This window comes from Oncorhynchus mykiss, chromosome 22, assembly GCF_057628025.1.
Source record: "Oncorhynchus mykiss isolate SJ-2025 chromosome 22, ASM5762802v1, whole genome shotgun sequence".
Taxonomy (NCBI): Eukaryota; Metazoa; Chordata; class Actinopteri; order Salmoniformes; family Salmonidae; genus Oncorhynchus; species Oncorhynchus mykiss.
The window spans coordinates 17,498,932-17,520,381 of NC_143043.1; the positions used below are offsets into that span (position 1 = coordinate 17,498,932).

The 21,450-nt window shown below is 41.4% G+C and overlaps 1 pseudogene across 1 annotated transcript in view; it reads right to left on the reverse strand.

The window, feature by feature from the left end:
* LOC110502051 (myosin-IIIb-like) overlaps positions 1 to 21,450 on the reverse strand; it is a 93,805-nt pseudogene that overhangs the window by 61,252 nt on the left and 11,103 nt on the right. Inside the window, exons 6-11 of the transcript XR_016490723.1 lie at positions 20,171 to 20,403; positions 8,211 to 8,276; positions 5,047 to 5,197; positions 3,357 to 3,441; positions 307 to 410; positions 83 to 204 (exon numbers count right to left, since the gene is read on the reverse strand). The product of XR_016490723.1 is annotated as a myosin-IIIb-like (transcript). The remainder of the gene's footprint in view (positions 1 to 82; positions 205 to 306; positions 411 to 3,356; positions 3,442 to 5,046; positions 5,198 to 8,210; positions 8,277 to 20,170; positions 20,404 to 21,450) is intronic.

Genomic DNA, 21,450 nt, shown 5'->3' on the forward strand with positions numbered 1-21,450 from the left:
TAGATCTCTAAACGAGATCATTTCAGAAAGAAATGCCAATGATAACATTATCCATATAAAACTGCATATCACTAAATATTACTTCCACACACAAGGTGCCTGGTCTTTGCAGAAGGTCATCATGCCCTGGTATGCTGCATCAGCAGCAGCAAAGATGTGTGGAGGACTGTCGGCTCGCTCCACCCCATGGTACAGCTTAGAGAACTGTGAGAAAACACACCATATTAGAATATCAATACCGTTCTTTCTTTACAGAGGTATTCAGAGGAATTATGACACACAATGACACTGCTGTCATAAACTAACCTGTTCCGAGTAGATGCTTAGAGTTTGAAAGGGATTGAGAGCGATAAGGATGTCTATATCTGACACTCGTAATATATCTTCGAGAGGTGTTTGATGAGGGTCTCCTGCAGAGAAGAAGGAGAACACACATTGTGTACTGTGTAAAATACCTACACTACCGTTTGGGGTTTGGGGTCACTTAGAAATGTCCTTGTTTTTGAAAGAAAAGCAAATTTTTTGACAAATAACATCAAATTGATCCGAAATACAGTGTAGACATCGCTAATCTTGTAAATGACTATTGTAGCTGGAAACGGCAGATTTTTTAATGAAATATAGGCGTACAGAGGCCCATTATCAGCAACCATCACTCCTGTGTTCCAACGGCATGTTGTGTTCGCTAATCCAAGTTTATAATTTTAAAAGGCTAATTGATCATTAGAAAACCCTTTTGCAATTATGTTAGCACAGCTAAAAACTGTTGTTTTGATTAAAGAAGCGATACAACTGGCCTTCTTTAGACTAGTTGAGTATCTGGAGAATCAGCATTTGTGGGTACGAATACAGGTTCAAAACGGCCAGAAACAAATTACTTTTTTAAATGTATTTTTTATTTCACCTTTATTTAACCAGGTAGGCCAGTTACAACTACGACCTGGCCAAGATAAAGAAAAGCAGTACGACAAAAACAACAACACAGAGTTCTCACACGGGATAAACCAACGTACAGTCAATAACACAATAGAAAAATCTATATACAGTGTGTGCAAATGTAGTAAGATTAGGGAGGTGAGGCAATAAATAGGCCATAGTGGCGAAATAATTACAATTTAGCATTGACACTGGAGTGATAGATGTGCAGATGATGATGTGCGAGTAGAGATACTAGGGTGCAAAAGAGCAAAAATAAATAACAATATGGGGATGAGGTAGTTGGGTGGGCTATTTACAGATGGGCTGTGTACAGGTGCAGTGATCAGTAAGCTGTTCTGACAGCTGATACTTAAAGTTAGTGAGGGAGATATAAGTCTCCAGCTTAAGTGATTTTTGCAATTAATTCCAGTCACTGGCAGCAGAGAACTGGAAGGAAAGGCGGCCAAAGGAGGAGTTGGCTTTGGGGATGACCAGTGAAATATACCTGCTGGAGCACGTGCTACGGGTCGGTATTGCTATGGTGACCAGTGAGCTGAGATATGTCAGGGCTTTACGTAGCAAGGACTTATAGATGACCTAGAGCCAGTGGGTTTGGCGCGGAATATGTAGCGAGGGCCAGCCAACGAGTGCACACAGGTCGCAGTGGTGAGTAGTATATGGGGCTTTGGTGACAAAACAGATGGCACTGTGATAGACTGCATCCAGTTTGCTGAGTAGAGTGTTGGAGGTTATTTTGTAAATGACATCGCCGAAGTCAAGGATCGGTAGGATAGTCAGTTTTACGAGGGTATGTTTAGCAGCATGAGCGAAGGAGGCTTTGTTGCGAAATAGGAAGCCGATTCTAGATTTAATTTTGGATTGGAGATGCTTAATGTGAGTCTGGAAGGAGAGTTTACAGTCTAACCAGACACCTAGGTATTTGTAGTTGTCCACATATTCTAAGTCAGAACCGTCCAGAGTAGTGATGCTAGTCGGGCGGGCGGGTGCGAGCAGCGATCGGTTGAAAATCATGCATTTAGTTTTACTATTTAAGAGCAGTTGGAGGCCACAGAAGGAGTGTTGTATATCATTGAATCGTCTGGCGGTTTGTTAACACAATGTCCAAAGAAGGGCCAGAAGTATACAGATTGGTGTCGTCTCCGTAGAGGTGGATCAGAGAATCACCAGCAGCAAGAGCAACATCATTGATAAATACAGAGAAAAGAGTCGGTCTGAGAATTTCTTCTAAAACTCATCAGTCTATTCGTGTTCTGAGAAATGAAGGCTATTCCATGCGAGAAATTTCCAAGAAACTGGAGATCTCGTACAGCGCTGTGTACTACTTACTTTACAGAACAGAGCAAACTGTCTCTAACCAGAATAGAAAGAGGAGCAGAAGGCCCCAGTGCACAACTGAGCAAGAGGACAAGTACATTAGAGTGTCTAGTTTGAGAAACAGACGCCTCACAAGTCCTCAACTGGCAGCTTCATTAAATAGTACCCGCAAAACACCAGTCTCAACGTCAACAGTGAAGAGGCGACTCCGGGATGCTGGCCTTCTAGGCATTGTTGCAAAGAAAAAGACATATCTCAGACTGGCCAATAAAAATAAAAGATTAAGATGGGCAAAAGAACACAGACACTGGACAGAGGAAGATTGGGAAAAAAGTGTTTTGTACAGAAGAATCTACGTTTGAGGTGTTCGGATCACAAAGAAGAATATTCGTGAGAAGCAGAAAACATGAAAAGATGCCGGAGGAGTGCTTGACGCCATCTGCCAAGCATAGTGGAGGCAATGTGATGGTCTGGGGGTGCTTTGTTGATGGTAAAGTGAGACATTTGTACAGGGTAAAAGGGATCTTGAAGAAGGAAGGCTATCACTCCATTTTGCAACACCATGCCATACCATGTGGACGGCGCTTAATTGGAGCCAATTTCCTCCTACAACAGGACAATAACCCAAAGCACAGCTCCAAACTATGTAAGAACTATTTAGGGAAGAAGCAGTCAGCTGGTATTCTGTCTATAATGGAGTGACCAGCACAGTCACCCGATCTCAAACCTATTGAGCTGTTGTGGGAGCAGCTTGACCGTATGGTACGTAAGAAGTGCCCATCGAGCCAATCCAATTTGTGGGAGGTGCTTCAGGAAGCATGGGGTGAAATCTCTTCAGATTACCTCAACAAATTGACAACTAGAATGCCAATAGGTCTGCAAGGCTTTAATTGCTGCAAGGATTCTTTGAAAAAAAGCAACGTTTGAAGGACACAATTATTATTTAAATTAAAAATCAATATTTATAATGTATGTATTTTTCATGTATGTTTTCATGGAAAACAAGGACATTTCTAAGTGACCCCAAACTTTTGAACGGTAGTGTACATATACCGTCCTCTAGTCCAACAACAATGAAGTCAACATACAGTATCCAATCTTACCTCATCTAAAACCTCCAGGTTCACCAGATCATCATCAGGACTGCTCTCTATTATGATTGTTTTAGGAGTATTGATTATTTTATGTCTGTTGGAGAAAAGGACAAAATATTGGTGAAGAAAGCATTATAGTGACTAAAGAGTACAGCTAAATGACTAATAATCTGTCTGGATAGTCTGGATATAAAACCCATTCATTATGATGGGTAGTTGGTGGCCCATAAGGGTGTTCCCCAGGGAGAACTCCACCATTATTACAGGCTGTGATTGCACTTTATCTCTGTTTGACCTTTCACTCTACAATGGGGACTGCTGGCAAGAGGTCAGCACAGAGGCAGCTGGCGCATTGGGATAATTGGAGGGATGTGTGTGTGTGTGTGTGTGTGTGTGTGTGTGTGTGTGTGTGTGTGTGTGCGTGCAAATAGACATGTAATCGAGATTCGCTAGGTTAATCAGCACTTTTGACAAAAACAACAAGCTCTAAAATAAAACTGTTATCACCACTAAAATATTGCACGCAGAAATTCCAGTCAAGTTCAGATACTAAACCTAATATGAACGATGAAATGGGCAAGATCTCATTCACAAAGTGCAGTGTTTCCCCTATATGCATTTAGTGGCCACCACTGCAAAATGTTAACCAAAAATATATAAAAGCATATATATTTTTTGTTGTTGTTCAGGATTGTAAAATGTTTCAGTGTGAACTTAAACGGCTGAAACCAGATATAAAGTATGCAGAAAATATAATGGAGGAATATATTTTTGAATAACATAATCTTTGAGATCTAACAATCAGCAAAATAAAAAATAGACAGTCTGGGACAATCTAAAATACTAAAAATGCCATGGCATGGGCCCAAACATGTGTAGAATTGCAAAAAACGAATGTGTTTAATAACAGCACCAGCAGTAAGATACTCTACTCTACAGTATGTGGTGGTTGGATGTAAGTCAGACTTATAGAATTGGCACACGTGTGATTAGTTCTAGTCTACGAACCCCAGTCAGTCTGTGTCCTAAAATAAACTTGATAAGCAGTCAACAGAATCATTTCCCAATCACAATCAACTGTTCTTGAATAAAAGCTCACCGTAGGCCCGATATAAATCATTGCATAATTCTAAATTCAGTGATAATGCAAGGTTGAACAGTTAGTATTTTCTACAAGTAAATCAATATGAGACTGAGTGTTTTATTCCATGGATAATTGGTTTAATCATATGGGTGGAGGAGTGCTCTGTACTAAATGTTTGTCGTCGTCACACTGTTAAAAACGATCCATTGGGAGAAAACCGCTTTTATTAATCTAACTTTGAGTCAGCACAATCACTCCTATCAAATTAGTTTCACTCCCCTAGCTTCTCTTTAATCACCTACTTCTCACTACTTTGACTACACGTCATATCTGTTACACTGGTTTGAAGGGACAGTGAAAGGAAATAAAACTCTGCCACCCGCTGGTGAGAATACACATATCAGCTCATCAATTTATGAATGAGTTCTGCAGTGGGGATTCTTTTAGATTATTTTATTTTTTCATTTAGCAGATGCTCTAATCCAGAGCAATTTACAGAAGAAATTAGGTTTAAGTGCCTTGCTCAAGGACACATCGGCAGATTTTTCACCTAGTCGCCTCGGGAATTTTTCAGCTGAAAATGTTAGGATTTCTTTGAGGTGACAATACACTTACTTGGTCTTAAGTTTGGAGCCCAGGTCTTGATGCTCGCAGATGAGTGTGGACAGCTGTTGACTGAGAGCCTTTGCCATGGGCCTGTTTAATGAATGGGTGTTTCAGAAGGCGGGTCACAGACGGACGAGTCTCAAAATATTTTAACCGACACCTGTGTAGCGACAGAATGCAATTACAACATCACAATACATCATAAAGGAGATCGAAAACCAACCCTGGTGCAACCTTTTCCTTGGTTTAAAACAAAACCTCTGATAACTAATTCACCTGGTGGATCTTTACATTTGAGGCGACGTCAACACATGTAGAAAAACTAAATAAACAAAGAGTAAGGTGACCTGAACATCTTACAGAGCTGATTTCTCTGGATTATCTGACGAGGCTGTTCTCAGTAGGGTGCTTCAGTGCTTCTGTGTATGAACACTGTCCCCTCTGTGAGCATGGTCTGGTCATCACCATGGCCCCCCAGTGCAAACAGCTCTGTTTTTGGCACAGCCATGGATGACCTCTATCTGCTATGTGCCGTGTTTAATTAGAGCCCACTCTTTGTCATGGTGGTCATGTATATCACTATACTACTGCCTTCACATCTATGATGTACGATATAAATATTTTCAATCCAGAGGCAATATAATGTTGTTCAAATTATATATATTTTTTTTACACTGGTAAAAAGTCCATGGACATGGTGTGATACCGTTTCAAATGGCGAGGGTATTTAATCCTGCTGCCAAGTACTTTCTTTTGAAAAGATGTTTACCTATAGCCATCATACTGTATAAATCCCTTCCCTTCAAAACATCCATCATTCTTTAATTCAGCTAAACACTTAAAATGCCTGAATATATTTTATAGTACTGCGACACAACTCTGCAGGCAGACAGCAAAGAGATAAGAGAACAATACCAAATCTGACTCCTGCTACCTAATCTGGGCTGCAACTCTGCTTCTGCTTTCTTCCTCTTTCTATCAGTTTTCTATCAATCAGTCTGCTCTGGAAATTCATTCCTCGAATTCATTAGTGTCAGGACATTAAGCAGAGGTTGCAGCCGTTAGCCGAGATGCTCAGCCGGGATGCTAAACATCAGGTCACTTTGTTTCAAAAGACGGCTCCTTTGGCTGCATGGGGACAGACACTGCATTTATTTCCCAAAACAGCGATAGTAGACACACACACACCCTGGTGTATATAGCCAAGTTATCGTTACTCATTATGTATTTATTATTACCTTTCTATTATTTCTCTATTTTCTTTCTCTCTGCATTGTTGGGAAGGACCCCGTAAGTAAGCATTTCACTGTTAAGTCTACACCTGTTGTTTACCACGTATGTGGCACATCAAATTTGATTTGGTCCTGCTGAGAGCAGGAGAGTCCTCACAAACATTGTGCCAGGCCTGATAACATTGTCCACCCTCCACACATTGTAGCCTGGTGGGCTTTGTTTGAGGAGATTATTTCTGATCTGATATCACAGAATCCATTACCTCATGCTACTGAGAGAGAGCACGATTGAAAAAAAAAACACCCAATAAAATGCATTGCATCTGAATATGTAAAGTGAAATAAAAATGTGTGTGTTTCAAAACAAAAACACATTACAGTAAGATGTTTTATAAACATTGTATTGTAAGAATCAAGTAATAGTTGCATGAGTTGTGTTCTCTCGGAAGGAGAGAGAATAATTGAGCTTTTTAAGAGAATCAATAAAAGATGCCAGCATTCCCAATAAATGACACAAATGGCATAGAAACCCACTGCTATAGGGTTCCAATAACACAACAGCACCATCCATTTGTTCCTGTTCACGTGGGCCTTGAACCGTCTCTTTCAGCTCTCCAGCTACACCAAATGAATAAATAACGAGGCACACAAAAGGTGCTTGGTAATAACATCATTAAAACAGTGTTCAATATGCATTATGAAACAAAATGTCTGTATGATAGGCCTTTAGATAGATGGGTTCAAGCAAAGGTTTACCAGCATTTTAAGGCAGTAGTGTAGCACCAACTATAGATTGGACTCAGCTACAGCTTCTAATCCAACTCTGACAGACCTGGTGCTCTGAGGAATGCATGACTAACACAAATAAATGAGTCTGTTACCACTAATGGTTATGGGTTCACAGCTGTACTGTTTGATGTTTTCATTATTAATAATGAATGAATAACCACTGCCTTTCAATCTTTTCCACCAATAACAACACAGAAGGAAGACAAAAATCCCCACCCATAAGTAACCCCTGAAGAAATTGAATTTTCTCTCTCATTTACGCCTCGCTCGCTGCTCCAATTTGCACTGCATGCTAGATATTGAGGTTGTTTATTCAGCGAGACTATTATGGGCCAATGTTGACATCATTTGTTTTCCACACTGGAGGGACTGATTACTTATCTCGTCCTAAAGATAAAACTGATAATTCAGTAGAATTCGTTTTTTCCTCTGCGACAGATTTATGGAAATGAAAAGTGATGAAATATGAGGAAGATAAAAGGGTTGATACAATCTAGCTTAAAAAATATCAATTTCAAGTCCTTCCATTTCCAGTGATCAAAGGATGCCCAGAACCAAATGTGTAACCAGTGCATTCTGCTCCTTTGGTCAAATGGGAAAAGATTGAAGTCTCGCCATTGAAACCAATTACATTTTTAAAAGTCAGATGTACATGTGTACTCTATTTTTGCATTGTAATAGGCTTGTGTTGGTTAGAAAGTAACACATTCATATATTTTGTTGTCATCGCCATTAACTAACTGCATTGGGGCCAGTTGGTTTGAAAGTAACAATTCATATATTTTGTTCTTATCACCATTAACTAACTGCATTGGGGCCAGTTGGTTAGAAAGTAACAATTCATATATGTTGTTGTCATCTCCATTAACTAGCTGCATTGGGGCCAGTTGGTTAGAAAGTAACAAATCATATATGTTGTTCTTATCACCATTAACTAGCTGCATTGGGGCCAGTTGGTTGCTTCAAGGAGTAAATAAAGACAAATAAACATGCACAATAAAATAAAAAAAGTGATCTAAATAAAAGCTGCCAGTAGTAGGTATATTCTCCAACTGGAATATTTGCCCACTATCGGGCCCAGCATCCTCATTACTGTGTAAGAATAGAGGAACACTATTTAGCAGGAAGCACTCGGCTATGAAGGATACTCACCAGGCAATGAAGTGACTGAAGCTTCTGCGCCACTCCTCTCGATTGCGTAATGTAGGGGAAGGGTTTCTGAAACAAACGCACACAACACAAAAATCATCATTCCTGGATATGAAGATATTTTTGTAAATATTGAACTAGAAATTTTTAAGTTATTGATGTTGTTGTCATTGGCATAAACACGATCATTCTCATGAGACTGGAGCAGCAGCATGGTTGAGTATAATCTTGAGTGCTGATTATAGTCATAGGACCTGAGAGTTACACAATTTGGAGTACAGGCCGGTGGAGAGCAGGCCAGGGCCACGCCAGGCAGCAAGAGAAAAGTGACAAATGATAACAGCTCCTTAACTGTCTGGTAGGAAGCATCTGCCAGCGGGAGCCAAAATTATGGGACCCGGTAATACCTCTGTCAGCAGCATTTAAAGAGACCATCTATAACGAGTACCTCAAGATTAGTTCAGTGGTTGATACATGTATCAGAAAAGAAGCCAGGGCAGTAAAGAAGGCTCAAATACTGGGCATTATCATGTCTACACTATACACAGCATGCTCACCAAAGACATTAAAGAAATCATGTAATTGGGAAGATAGTGATCAGTTATGTTTACACGCATATTATAATCAACAATATGATTTCGCTCATGAGTGATAATGTAATATTGGATAGGGTGCATTTATACACTTAAAAGGATAGTCCACCCCAAACCACTAATTCCTATGATTAATAGTGTTAAATAACACTAACATGTGAAAATAATATTTTCCGGTGAACAAACGTTACATTTTGTCGTTGGTTGGTAGCAACATGTGAAAATCGTTGTTGCAGCTCAAGTCGACCCACAATGCAATGCTCTCTCTGGGCTGGCTGGCTAGCTAGCTAGCAAACGTAGCTACACACAATACTACCAACGTCAATGTCATTATGTGAAGTAGCTAGCTAGCTGTACAATCGCCTAAACAAACTGCACAATCCATTTAGGGGTATATCTCACTGACTTCCAACTTGCAGATCGGCCCTGTCCAGGGCGTGTGCAGAGTACGTTGCTATGGCAACATTTGCCCTTTCGACTTGCAGGGAGCGTTTGGTACACTGTTTAGAATGAGCACATCTAAGTGAAATGTATACTTTGTCATGATGAAAGAAATAGATGAATGTGTTCTAGACAGGTATGCCCATACCATCTATTGGCTGATTTGGTGTGCAGGTAACTGATTTTTGAAAAATTATGAAATGTGATGATGTTTTATCCCCCATCTCGTGTGACGAGCACCATGTAGCTATAACGAGTTCTTACACGATTTCCTGATTTCACAGAAGGACCACTTAGAAGTTAAGTCGTGGGGAAATGTTTTATTTTACCCACCGATAGAACATAGGCTTTCACCAAATTGACAGGAGTTTCATGATTTGTATTTTTGGGGGGTGGATTATCAAATCAAATTTATTTGTCACAGGTGTTAATGCGAGTGTAGCGAAATGCTTGTGCGTCTAGTTCCGACAATGCGGTAATAACCAATGAGTAATCTAACCTAACAATTCCAAAACTACTACCTTATACACCCAAGTGTAAAGGGATAAAGAATATGTACATAAAGATATATGAATGAGTGATGGTACAGAACGGCATAGGCAAGATGCAGTAGATGGTATCGAGTACAGTATATACATATGATATGAGTAATGTAGGGTATGTAAACAAAGTGGCATAGTTTAAAGTGGCTAGTGATACATGCATTACATAAAGATGCAGTAGATGATATAGGGTACAGTATATACAAATACATATGAGATGAGATGAGTAATGTAGGGTATGTAAACATCATATTAAGTAGCATTGTTTAAAGTGGCTAGTGATATATTTTCCATCAATTTCCATCAATTCCAATTATTAAAGTGGTTGGAGTTGAGTCAGTCTGTTGGCAGCAGCCACTCAATGTTAGTGGTGGCTATTTAACAGTCTGATGCCCTTAGATAGAAGCTGTTTTTCAGTCTCTCGGTCCCAGCTTTGATGCACCTGTACTGACCTCGCCTTCTGGATGATAGCGGGGTGAACAGGCAGTGGCTCGGGTGGTTGTTGTCCTTGATGATCTTTATGGCCTTCCTGTGACATCGGGTGGTGTAGGTGTCCTGGAGGGCAGGTAGTTTGCCCCCGGTGATGCGTTGTGCAGACCTTACTACCCTCTGGAGAGCCTTACGGTTCTGGGCGGAGCAGTTGCCGTACCAGGCGGTGATACAGCCCGACAGGATGCTCTCTGTAGAAGTTTGAGAGTGCTTTTGGTGACAAGCTGGATTTCTTCAGCCTCCTGAGATTGAAGAGGCGCTGCTGCGCCTTCTTCACGACGCTGTCTGTGTGGGTGGACCAATTCAGTTTGTCCGTGATGTGTATGCCGAGGAACTTAAAGCTTACTACCCTCTCCACTACTGTCCCATCGATGTGGATAGGGGGGTGCTCCCTCTGCTGTTTCCTGAAGTCCACAATCATCTCCTTTGTTTTGTTGACATTGAGTGAGAGGTTATTTTCCTGACACCACACTCCGAGGGCCCTCACCTCCTCCCTGTAGGCCATCTCGTCGTTGTTGGTAATCAAGCCTACCACTGTAGTGTCGTCCGCAAACTTGATGATTGAGTTGGAGGCGTGCATGGCCACGCAGTCATGGGTGAACAGGGAGTACAGGAGAGGGCTCAGAACGCACCCTTGTGGGGCCCCAGTGTTGAGGATCAGCGGGGTGGAGATGTTGTTACCTACCCTCACCACCTGGGGGCGGCCCGTCAGGAAGTCCAGTACCCAGTTGCACAGGGCAGGATCGAGACCCAGGGCCTCGAGCTTGATGACGAGTTTGGAGGGTACTATGGTGTTAAATGCTGAGCTGTAGTCGATGAACAGCATTCTCTCATTCTTGTCCAGATGGGTTAGGGCAGTGTGCAGTGTGGTTGAGATTGCATCGTCTGTGGACCTATTTGGGCGGTAAGCAAATTCGAGTGGGTCTAGGGTGTCAGGTAGGGTGGAGGTGATATGGTCCTTGACTAGTCTCTCAAAGCACGTCATGATGACGGAAGTGAGTGCTACGGGGCGGTAGTCGTTTAGCTCAGTTACCTTAGCTTTCTTGGGAACAGGGACAATGGTGGCCCTCTTGAAGCATGTGGGAACAGCAGACTGGGATAAGGATTGGTTGAATATGTCTGTAAACACACCAGCCAGCTGGTCTGCGCATGCTCTGAGGACGCGGCTGTGGATGCCGTCTGGGCCTGCATCCTTGCGAAGGGTTAACACGTTTAAATGTTTTCCTCACGTCGTCTGCAGTGAAGGAGAGTCCGCAGGTTTTGGTTCCCTTTAAGCTATCAAGCTTAATCTTCAATGTATCATTGACTAATTTATTAAATGGAGACAGCGACTCTGAAGAAAAGCTATGTACATTTAAGCCATGAAAAAACAACCAAGAACAAATGGTTCTAATTTCTTTGACAAGAAAACATCATCAAGAACAAAGCTATAGGCTACACATAAACGAGAGCCTATTAAACATCTTTATTTTTCAGAGAAAATGTGTCATTCTTTCCCGCACTAAGTCGCTCGGGTCTGTGATAGAGATTCAGACAGACAGTCCTTTCTGAAGTGCAGATCAAAGCCTACTAACTGACTGCTTCAGTACAAACTATAATATGAGCCTGCAGCTATGCTCTTGCCTTGATGTTGTACTGCTGCACTGCTTATATATTACAAAGTCAATACACCAGCACATTGGTGATAACACTGTCAAGTACCCTCATTGTGCTTAGCAAATTCAGGCATCTTTTTTTCTTCCAGTATTTGTGGGAGCACCGACTCATATTGTAAACACAATTGGCTTATTTAAATCTAGGCCTGGGCACTCCTCCTGTCAAATGTGTGTCACAGTGGATTGAGGCAAAAATCAGTGGTTGTCAGCACCACTTTTAAAGCATTAAGTCTGCCACTAAGCTCAGAAGAAAGACAAAAAAGAATAGAGGAACATAGGGGTATGATACTTTGTATGCAGAGCTCATAATTCTTCCCATTTTCCTAATAGACATGAAAAAAAAAAAACGGTTGGAAAATGTACATGAATCCTGACAGCCAAAGTCATACAGTAGATAGAGCTATAGAATATAGGAATACACAGTTCATCATTAAACTGTGGAAAAGTAAAGACACTGGTAGCCTTTGAACTTCGAGGGGCAACAGCATGAAAACAAAGCGAGCCTGATGGCCTTGAAAAGGGGCAAAGTGCAGCAGTATGGGAAAACATAATAAAGACTTCGTCTGTGAGCCACCTGCTCAAACTCCAGCTCATCTATCATCTGAGAGAGCCAACAGTTCTGTTGAGCACACATGAGTGAACAAGGAGAAGTGCTGCAACATTTTTCTCTGCTGTCTTCAGGCTCGCCACCAACACAGGGTATTGTAGGATGGACTGGGAGGGAGTATCACAGTGTGTGCCTGCATAGAATAACTGCATTATAGAAAGATAGATGCATAACGTTCTAAACACTGACTGTTCTGCTCATGATTTGACTGTCACACAACCAATATCCTTCTCCTCATAGGTTGAAACTGCCAAAATAGCAGATGTGCATTAGGTCTTAAAAGCTATATGATGAAGGAGAACAAGTAGTTTCTCCATGTATGGTTACGTTACAGCCTTACTCTAAAATTGATTAAATTGTTTTTTCCCCTCATCAATCTACACACAATACCCCATAATGACAAAGCAAAAACAGGTTTTTATACATTTTTGCTAATGTATATAAAAAAACTGAAATGTTACATTCACATAAGTATTCAGACACTTTACGCAGTACTTTGTTGAAGCACCTTTGGTAATTGATTACAGCATCGAGTCTTCTTGGGTATGATGCTACAAGCTTGGTACACCTGTATTTGGGGAGCATCTCCCATTCTCTGCAAATCCTCTCAAGCTCTGTCAGGTTGGATGGGGAGTGTTGCTGCACAGCTATTGTCAGGACTCTCCAGAGATGTTCAATCGGGTTCAAGTCCGGGCTCTGGCTGGGCCACTCAAGGACATTCAGAGACTTGTCCCGAAGCCACTCCTGCATTATCTTGGCTATGTGCTTAGGGTCATTGTCCTGTTGGAAGGTGAACCTTCGCCCCAGTCTGAGGTCCTGAGCACTCTGGAGCAGATTGTCATCATGGATCTCTCTGTACTTTGCTCCCTTCATCTTTGCCTCAATCTTGACTAGTCTCCCAGTCCCTGCCGCTGAAAAACATCCTCATAGCATGATGCTTCACCGTAGGGATGGTGCCAGGTTTCCTCCAGATGTGGCGTTTGGCATTCAGGCCAAATAGTTCAATCTTGGTTTCATCAGACCAGAGAATCTTGTTACTCATGGTCTTGGAGTCTTTATGTGCCTTTTGGCAAACTCCAAGCGGGCTGTCATGTGCCTTTTACTGAGGAGTGTCTGCCGTCTGGCCACTCTAGCATAAAATCCTGATTGGTGGAGTGCTGCCGAGATGGTTGTCCTCTAGGAAGAGTCTTGGTGGTTTCAAACCTCTTCCATTTAAGAATGATGGAGGCCACTGTGTTCTTGGGGACCTTCAATGCTGCAGACATTTTTTGGTACCCTTCCTCAGATCAGTGCCTCGACACAATCCTGTCTCGGAGTTCTATGGAAGGCTTGGTTTTTGCTCTGACATGCACTGTCAACTGTGGGACCTTATATAGACAGGTGTGTGCCTTTCCAAATCATGTCCAATCAATTGAATTTACCACAGGTGGACTCCAATCAAGTTGTAGAAACATGTCAAGGATGATCAATGGAGACAGGATTCACCTGAGCTCAATTTCGAGTCTCATAGCAAAGGGTCTGAATACTTATGCAAATAAGGTATTTCAGTTATTTTCTTTTTATACATTTGCTAAAATGTCTAGAAACCTGTTTTCACTTTGTTATTATGGGGAATTGTGTGTAGATTGCTGAGGATTTCTATTTATTTAATCAATTTTAGAATAAGGCCGTAACATAACAAAATGTAGAAAAAGTCAAGTGGTCTGAATACTTTCCGGAGGCACTGCATGGACATGAAGGCAGGGTAAAATGACTTGGCATCAGGAGGAATAATAATACGAGTAACATAAAGAACAGAGTAGCAGCTGCAAATTATGAGTGTAAAAGTGTGTGTGTATGTGTGTGCGTTTGGGTGTGTACAGTATGTACATTGAGTGTACAAAACATTAGGAACACCTACTCTTTCATTGATGTTAAATCCACTTTTTTCACTTTATTTAACTAGGCAAGTCAGTTAAGAACGGGATGCTGGCCCATGTTGACTCCATTGCTTCCCACAGTTGTGTCAAATTGGCTGGATGTCCTTTGGTACACACGGGAAACTGTTGAGCGTGAAAAACCCAGCAGCGTTGCAGTTCTTGACACACTCAAACCTGTGCGCCTGGCATCTACTACCATACCCTGTTCAAAGACATATAAATATTCTGTCATGACCTTTCACTCTTTGAATGGCACACATACACAATCCATGTCTCAATTGTCTCAAGGCTTAACAATCCTTCTTTAACCTGACTCCCCTTCATCTACACTGAATGAAGTGGATTTAACAGGTGACATCAATAAGAGATCATAGCTTTCACCTGGATTCACCTGGTCAGTCTACGTCATGGAAAGAGTAGGTGTTCCTAATGTTTTGTACACTCAGTGTATATTGTCTAGTGAGTGTGCATAGTAGGGTCAGTGCAGATAGTCCAGGTAACTATTCATTTACTATTTATGGCTTGGGGGTAGAAGCTGTCTTAGAGCCTGTTGGACCGAGAGCCGATGCTCCTGTACTGTTTGCCGGACGGTAGCAGAGTGAACAATTTATGGCTTGGGTGACTGGAGTCTTTGGCAATTTTACAAGCCTTTCTCTGACACCACCTATATAGAGGTCCTAGATGGCTGGGAGCTCAGCCCCAGTGATGTACTGGGATTTCTGCACCACCCTCTGTAGTGCTTTGCGGTCGAGGGCGGAGCGTTTGCCATACCAAGCGGTGATGCAGCCAGTCAAGATGCTCTCGATGGTGCAGCTGTAGAACTTTTTGAAGATCTAAGGGCCCATGACAAATCTTTTCAGCCTCCTTTGAAAAACTATTCCTGATGCTATGTGTTTAAAAAGACCTACAGAAGAGAGATACAAACATGGGACGAGTACAGTACAAGATCAGCAAATTCCAAAATGCCCAACATGTGAAACGTCTGTGCCAGAAGCTGTGAGTTAACATTGAAACTAACTTCTCAATCAAAAAGTCTCACTGTTTGTAGAAGAGCAAGAATACATCTTAACCTCAACCCTAATCCCAGCCTCTCATTCAAATCACCAAAATGTTACATGGGCTGAATGCATATACAGTGCCTTGCGAAAGTATTCGGCCCCCTTGAACTTTGCGACCTTTTGCCACATTTCAGGCTTCAAACATAAAGATATAAAACTGTCTTTTTTTGTGAAGAATCAACAACAAGTGGGACACAATCATGAAGTGGAACGACATTTATTGGATATTTCAAACTTTTTTAACAAATCAAAAACTGAAAAATTGGGCTTGCAAAATTATTCAGCCCCTTTACTTTCAGTGCAGCAAACTCTCTCCAGAAGTTCAGTGAGGATCTCTGAATGATCCAATGTTGACCTAAATGACTAATGATGATAAATACAATCCACCTGTGTGTAATCAAATCTCCGTATAAATGCACCTGCACTGTGATAGACTCAGAGGTCCGCTAAAAGCGCAGAGAGCATCATGAAGAACAAGGAACACACCAGGCAGGTCCGAGATACTGTTGTGAAGAAGTTTAAAGCCGGATTTGGATACAAAAAGATTTCCCAAGCTTTAAACATCCCAAGGAGCACTGTGCAAGCGATAATATTGAAATGGAAGGAGTATCAGACCACTGCAAATCTACCAAGACCTGGCCGTCCCTCTAAACTTTCAGCTCATACAAGGAGAAGACTGATCAGAGATGCAGCCAAGAGGCCCATGATCACTCTGGATGAACTGCAGAGATCTACAGCTGAGGTGGGAGACTCTGTCCATAGGACAACAATCAGTCGTATATTGCACAAATTTTTCAGTTTTTGATTTGTTAAAAAGTTTGAAATATCCAATAAATGTCGTTCTACTTCATGATTGTGTCCCACTTGTTGATTCTTCACAAAAAAATACAGTTTTATATCTTTATGTTTGAAGCCTGAAATGTGGCAAAAGGTCGCAAAGTTCAAGGGGGCCGAATACTTTCGCAAGGCACTGTATGTACACCATAGTTAGGCATGCATACCACTTTCATATGGGTGGCCCAAGCAGCGGGAATCAAAACCACAAACCGTGGCATTCCAAGTGCCATGCTCTACTGACTAAGCCACACAGGATTTAGTAAATATCAGTGCATGTATTCTTTAATGTCAAGATCACAACACAAGAATCACTGTTTACATTCTGCCAAGTATTCTGTTCACATTGAACCAAAGCCTGCTTTCTGTGTGGCTGATAGTCAGGTGTCAATTTCACAATCTGAGCCCTGAAAATGGATGAAGAGTATTGGTAAAAGAAAACAGTAAACATTGTATTGTATGTCTTTCACCCATGACTGTTCTGCTCTGTAGCCTTTACATCACCTGTGGCTTTTGGTTGGTGTATTACCTCTCACCAGAACACTGCTTGGGATTCCGCTCACTTGCCCTATGATTTAATTTGCCTTTGTTGCCTCTGACAAGCCATCATTTACTCCCATCATCTTCCTCAGTTCTCGTCTCCCTTCCGACAGACACAAAGCCCAGTTATATATATTGCTAATATCCACTGGGATCTGGGTGGATCAACACAGCTTTGGACTTCTTTGCCAATTACCGTTAACCTTCACAACCTTCTCCCTATGACTTTACACAGGACTTTTGTCAGGGTTTGGCTAATACAGCATGGAGAATATTGGCTCAAGCAATTAACCTTCCCACATATTGAATATCTGAGAGCATCGTCTCAAGTATCCATAATTAATTCTGCAGTTAACCGTTTTACAGCTTTACCCTTTTATATGCTCCATTACCCACATTCATAATAACCACGGGCCCCACATATATTACATACTATATAGCAGGCAAAATTACATCCAGCCCATTTTAAAATGGGCATATAATCTGTTTCCGTAGTGGAGGATCTGCGCTTGGCTCTTGGGAGGTCTATCTGCAACTGAATGAATCCTGGGCCCGCCTTAGTTTACTGTTACAGATGTAGGATCTTAATTTGATCACCCTGTTGCATCAGACCTTTCCTGCAAATGTCAAACTTATAGTGTATTTGAGGTTTAAACAGACATCTGAAGTTTGTCATTTCCCTTTTGAAAAATGTATCAACCCCTACAAAAATGTCCATTAATTATAATCCACATAATAATTCACATTCCCTCTTGCTCCTTCTGTAGCAAACTGGCTCTAATTAAGATCCTACATCTGTAATACTGATTTACAATAGTGCTGGAATCAATACAATTCCTTGTATCTGATGCTATCTGTGGACAGGAGGACCAAGCAGCAGGTATAAATGGAGTGGAGGAGCAGAGCAGCTTCCCTGACAGCGATCTGAACTCCTTTCAGCACTTCACACTGGTCGCTGTGAAAGGGATACCATCTGTGCAAGTTCCCACCGCCAATCCACAGCTCTATCACATGGCTTGCAGTAGTTCTGCCTGTGTTCAGCCCCAGTTCCCCTGCCCCCAGAGGCCTGGCTACATTAATGGTGCTGTTGTTTTATCTGCACAGTCCACACCCTCAGGCAACTCCATCTGCTGTACGACGTGGAGGAGATGCTGCAGTACACCGGAGGGGCATAGACCTCAGCCAGCCAAAACAACCAGAACCCTCTCAGATCTCAACCCAAGGATTACATACTGCCAGCGACATCACAAAACCACAGGAAATAGATGGAGCCAGAAAGAGATGCATCAATTAGATTTAGACAGTGTCACTGAATATGCAGTTATTACCATATTTCATAGACACATCCAATGTGCTTTTCTTAATGCTTATACCAAATGGTGACCATGTTTGGAATGGTATGTCCTCCTCCTAGGAATAATCTTGGGATTTACACAGTAGATTAATATACTGTCCCATTGACTGGACTGTGAGATGGAAATACAGGAACGTGTGCAAGGACATACGAACTAATGTCATAAGAAAATCTAGCATGTTTGAGTGCAAGTGAGATTTTTATGAAACCTGTTATTCCCTAGGACAATGCTTATCAGGAGAAGCCGCTCTGATTACGGCTTATGAGATAGTCAAATTAAGGAGCTCCTGAAGCATGTGAAACACTCGTAGGAAACAACACCCCAAATCATTAAATCTACCTCTTTACAATCATTAAGGTCATTTATAGTGTATCATTATCATTTCTGTGCTCATCAATGTGCAGAATAAAAGTGCAGCATGCCGATACACAATTCCGTGACACAAGTCTTCTGTTTCGAATAGAATCCACATACGACAGACAATGTCAGGCAACCTCCCTTTATAATTGTGACCGCCATGCTGCATTGATGGAGAAATATATTTGAACAGAATCATTTCATGGTTCAGTGTGCTCACACTTTGATTTATCCTGGAGCTGCCCAGCCAAAGGTCCCAATTCAAAAGATTTATGGGCCAGGGCCAAGTATCTATTTTTATTTAGAAAAAGGAACCCCAGTCTCAACAAAGGTAGGTCGCTGCACACGTGTAACTCTTCGTATTCCAAATCACTCAGAAAGTCAAACTATTTCAGAAAAAAGGTGAATAAAAAGGGATGAATGTTAAAAAGGAGAGAAATGTACATGCCCTTCCTTTGTTTATCATGACCTGTAGTGAATGGTATCTAAGGGAAATTAACATCCTTAACACAAAATGCAAAAACCTGCTCTGGGACTGTGTCAATAGCTTCATCTCTTTAAGGTGTTGTCTGCCGTTTTCACCTTTCTACCAAAAACAGGCCAATCACCATTTCAGCACTATACAGAATTTAGGAGCTAACCATTTGTACATCCCACTGAAATGATTCCATCCTATCAACTCAGATGACTGAATGCATGCCCCATCCCAGACCCGGCAGAGTGTTATTCCAGGCTCTGGGATTTGGGAGCGTTCGTTTGACCAGGAGAGCTTTCTCTGCGCCTTTAATTGTTGTGACCTGTTTTACGTTCCCTTGTGCTTGGTGTGATAAACTGCTGTTGTGGCTACCAGAAGTCCTGCGACACGACGCATGCTTGTTTCTCATCAGGTTTGGTGGGGTGGAGATAACATTGTGATGGATGGCTGGTGACAGCCTCATCTCAATGTGAATGGAGCTAATCACCAATGCAAATTGCAATCAAAAGGGCTCATCCTCACCAAAGTGGGAGATAATTGTGCGACTGTGCCGATAGCAAAAAGGTCAGTCACTTGTAGTATCAAAGCTTTCAAGTAATTATTCATTAGAAATTGTGTTTACGTTAAGAGATTTTTCTGATTAAGTAACAGTTTTAAGGGTAGGGCCAAATATTGTTCCATTTACTCTTGATTAAGTTTCTGTTCAGTTTATCATTCTGGAATTTTCAATTGAATTTACAATCTAGCGTTTTAGCTTGAAAACACGCATTGAAGCACACTAATTATTTTCCTAATTGAATGCATTTCTACCAGGTCTATCCTGCATTTCATGAGCACACAAAATAACATTAAGAATCTTTATAATTTCTTGGCATATTTGGCATTTTAATATTTTCAGAGAAAGGGCTCTGCGATGATCCACTTCTAAATTCAGTTTGCCATTTTCCTCCAGACAAAAATCAAAGGCTTTTTATGAAAGTATACGCAGCTGTGTGCCTGATCTGTCCCAGCCAGCTGTGTGCCTGATCTGTCCCAGCCAGCTGTGTGCCTGATCTGTCCCAGCCAGCTGTGTGCAGATGGAGCCCTCTAGTGCCTTACCGTGGGATCTTGAAGAGGGCTTTGATGGGGTGCATCTCAGACAATTGGGGGTCTCCATCAGCCAGCTCTATGGCTGTGACCACACGTCACAGTGGGCGTCATACGTGGAGTCATACTGCTGCTCACAGGCGATGACCTGGGATGACACAGGCAGGACAAACATGACACAAGCAGGTGTATTAGCAATAGTGAGGTAGTAACTTCGTATGGGCACCAAAAGGCGTTCATTGATTCTGAAGCTGAAGTAACATGAAACAACAATGCATAAGAAGATCAAGTCATTTTAAAATGGTCTGTGTTTAAAATACACATTGTAATGTTGATTTAAAAAGGTTACAGTTAAAGTCATTCATCAGGTGAGTACACACTCGTCTATCACTCTCTACAGTTTATTTTATTTCACCTTAATTTAATCAGGTAGGCCAGTTGAGAACAAGTTCTCATTTACAACTGCGACCTGGCCAAGATAAAGCATAGCAGTGCGACAAAAACAAACAAAAACACAGAGTTACACATAAACAAATACACAGTTAATAACACAAAATAAAATAAAGATTCTTCCTATTTATGTACAGTGTGTGCAAATGTAGAAGAGTAGGGAGGTAGACAATAAATTGGCCATAGAGGTGAAAATAATTACAACTTAACATTAATACTGGAGTGATATATGTGCAGATGATGATGTGCAAGTAGAGATACTGGGGTGCAGAAGAGCAAGAGGGTAAGTAATAATATGGGGATGAGGTAGTCAGGTGTGCTATTTACAGATTGGCTGTGTACAGGTACAGTGATTGGTAAGCTTCTCTGACAGCTTATGCTTAAAGTTAGAGAGGGAGATAAAAGACTCCAGCTTCAGAGACTTTGTGGGGACATCAAAACATTTCATCAGATTACATGGCCTCCACAATCACCCGACCTCAACCAAATTGAGATGGTTTGGGATGAGTTGGACCGCAGAGTGAGGGAAAAGCAGCCAACAAATGCTCAGCATATGTGGGAACTCCTTCAAGACTGTTGGAAAAGCATTCCTCATGAAGCTGGTTGAGAGAATGCCAAGAGTGTGCAAAGCTGTCATCATGGCAAAGGGTGGCTACATGATTCCATATTTGTTATTTAATAGTTTTGATGTCTTCACTATTATTCTACAATGTTGAAAATAGTAAAAATAAAGAAAAACTTTTGAATGAGTAGGTGTGTCCAAACTTTTGACTGGTACTCTATATTTGTGTGGATATTACATGAATGTGAATTACATAAACAGAGGGAAAGTGTGTGAATCA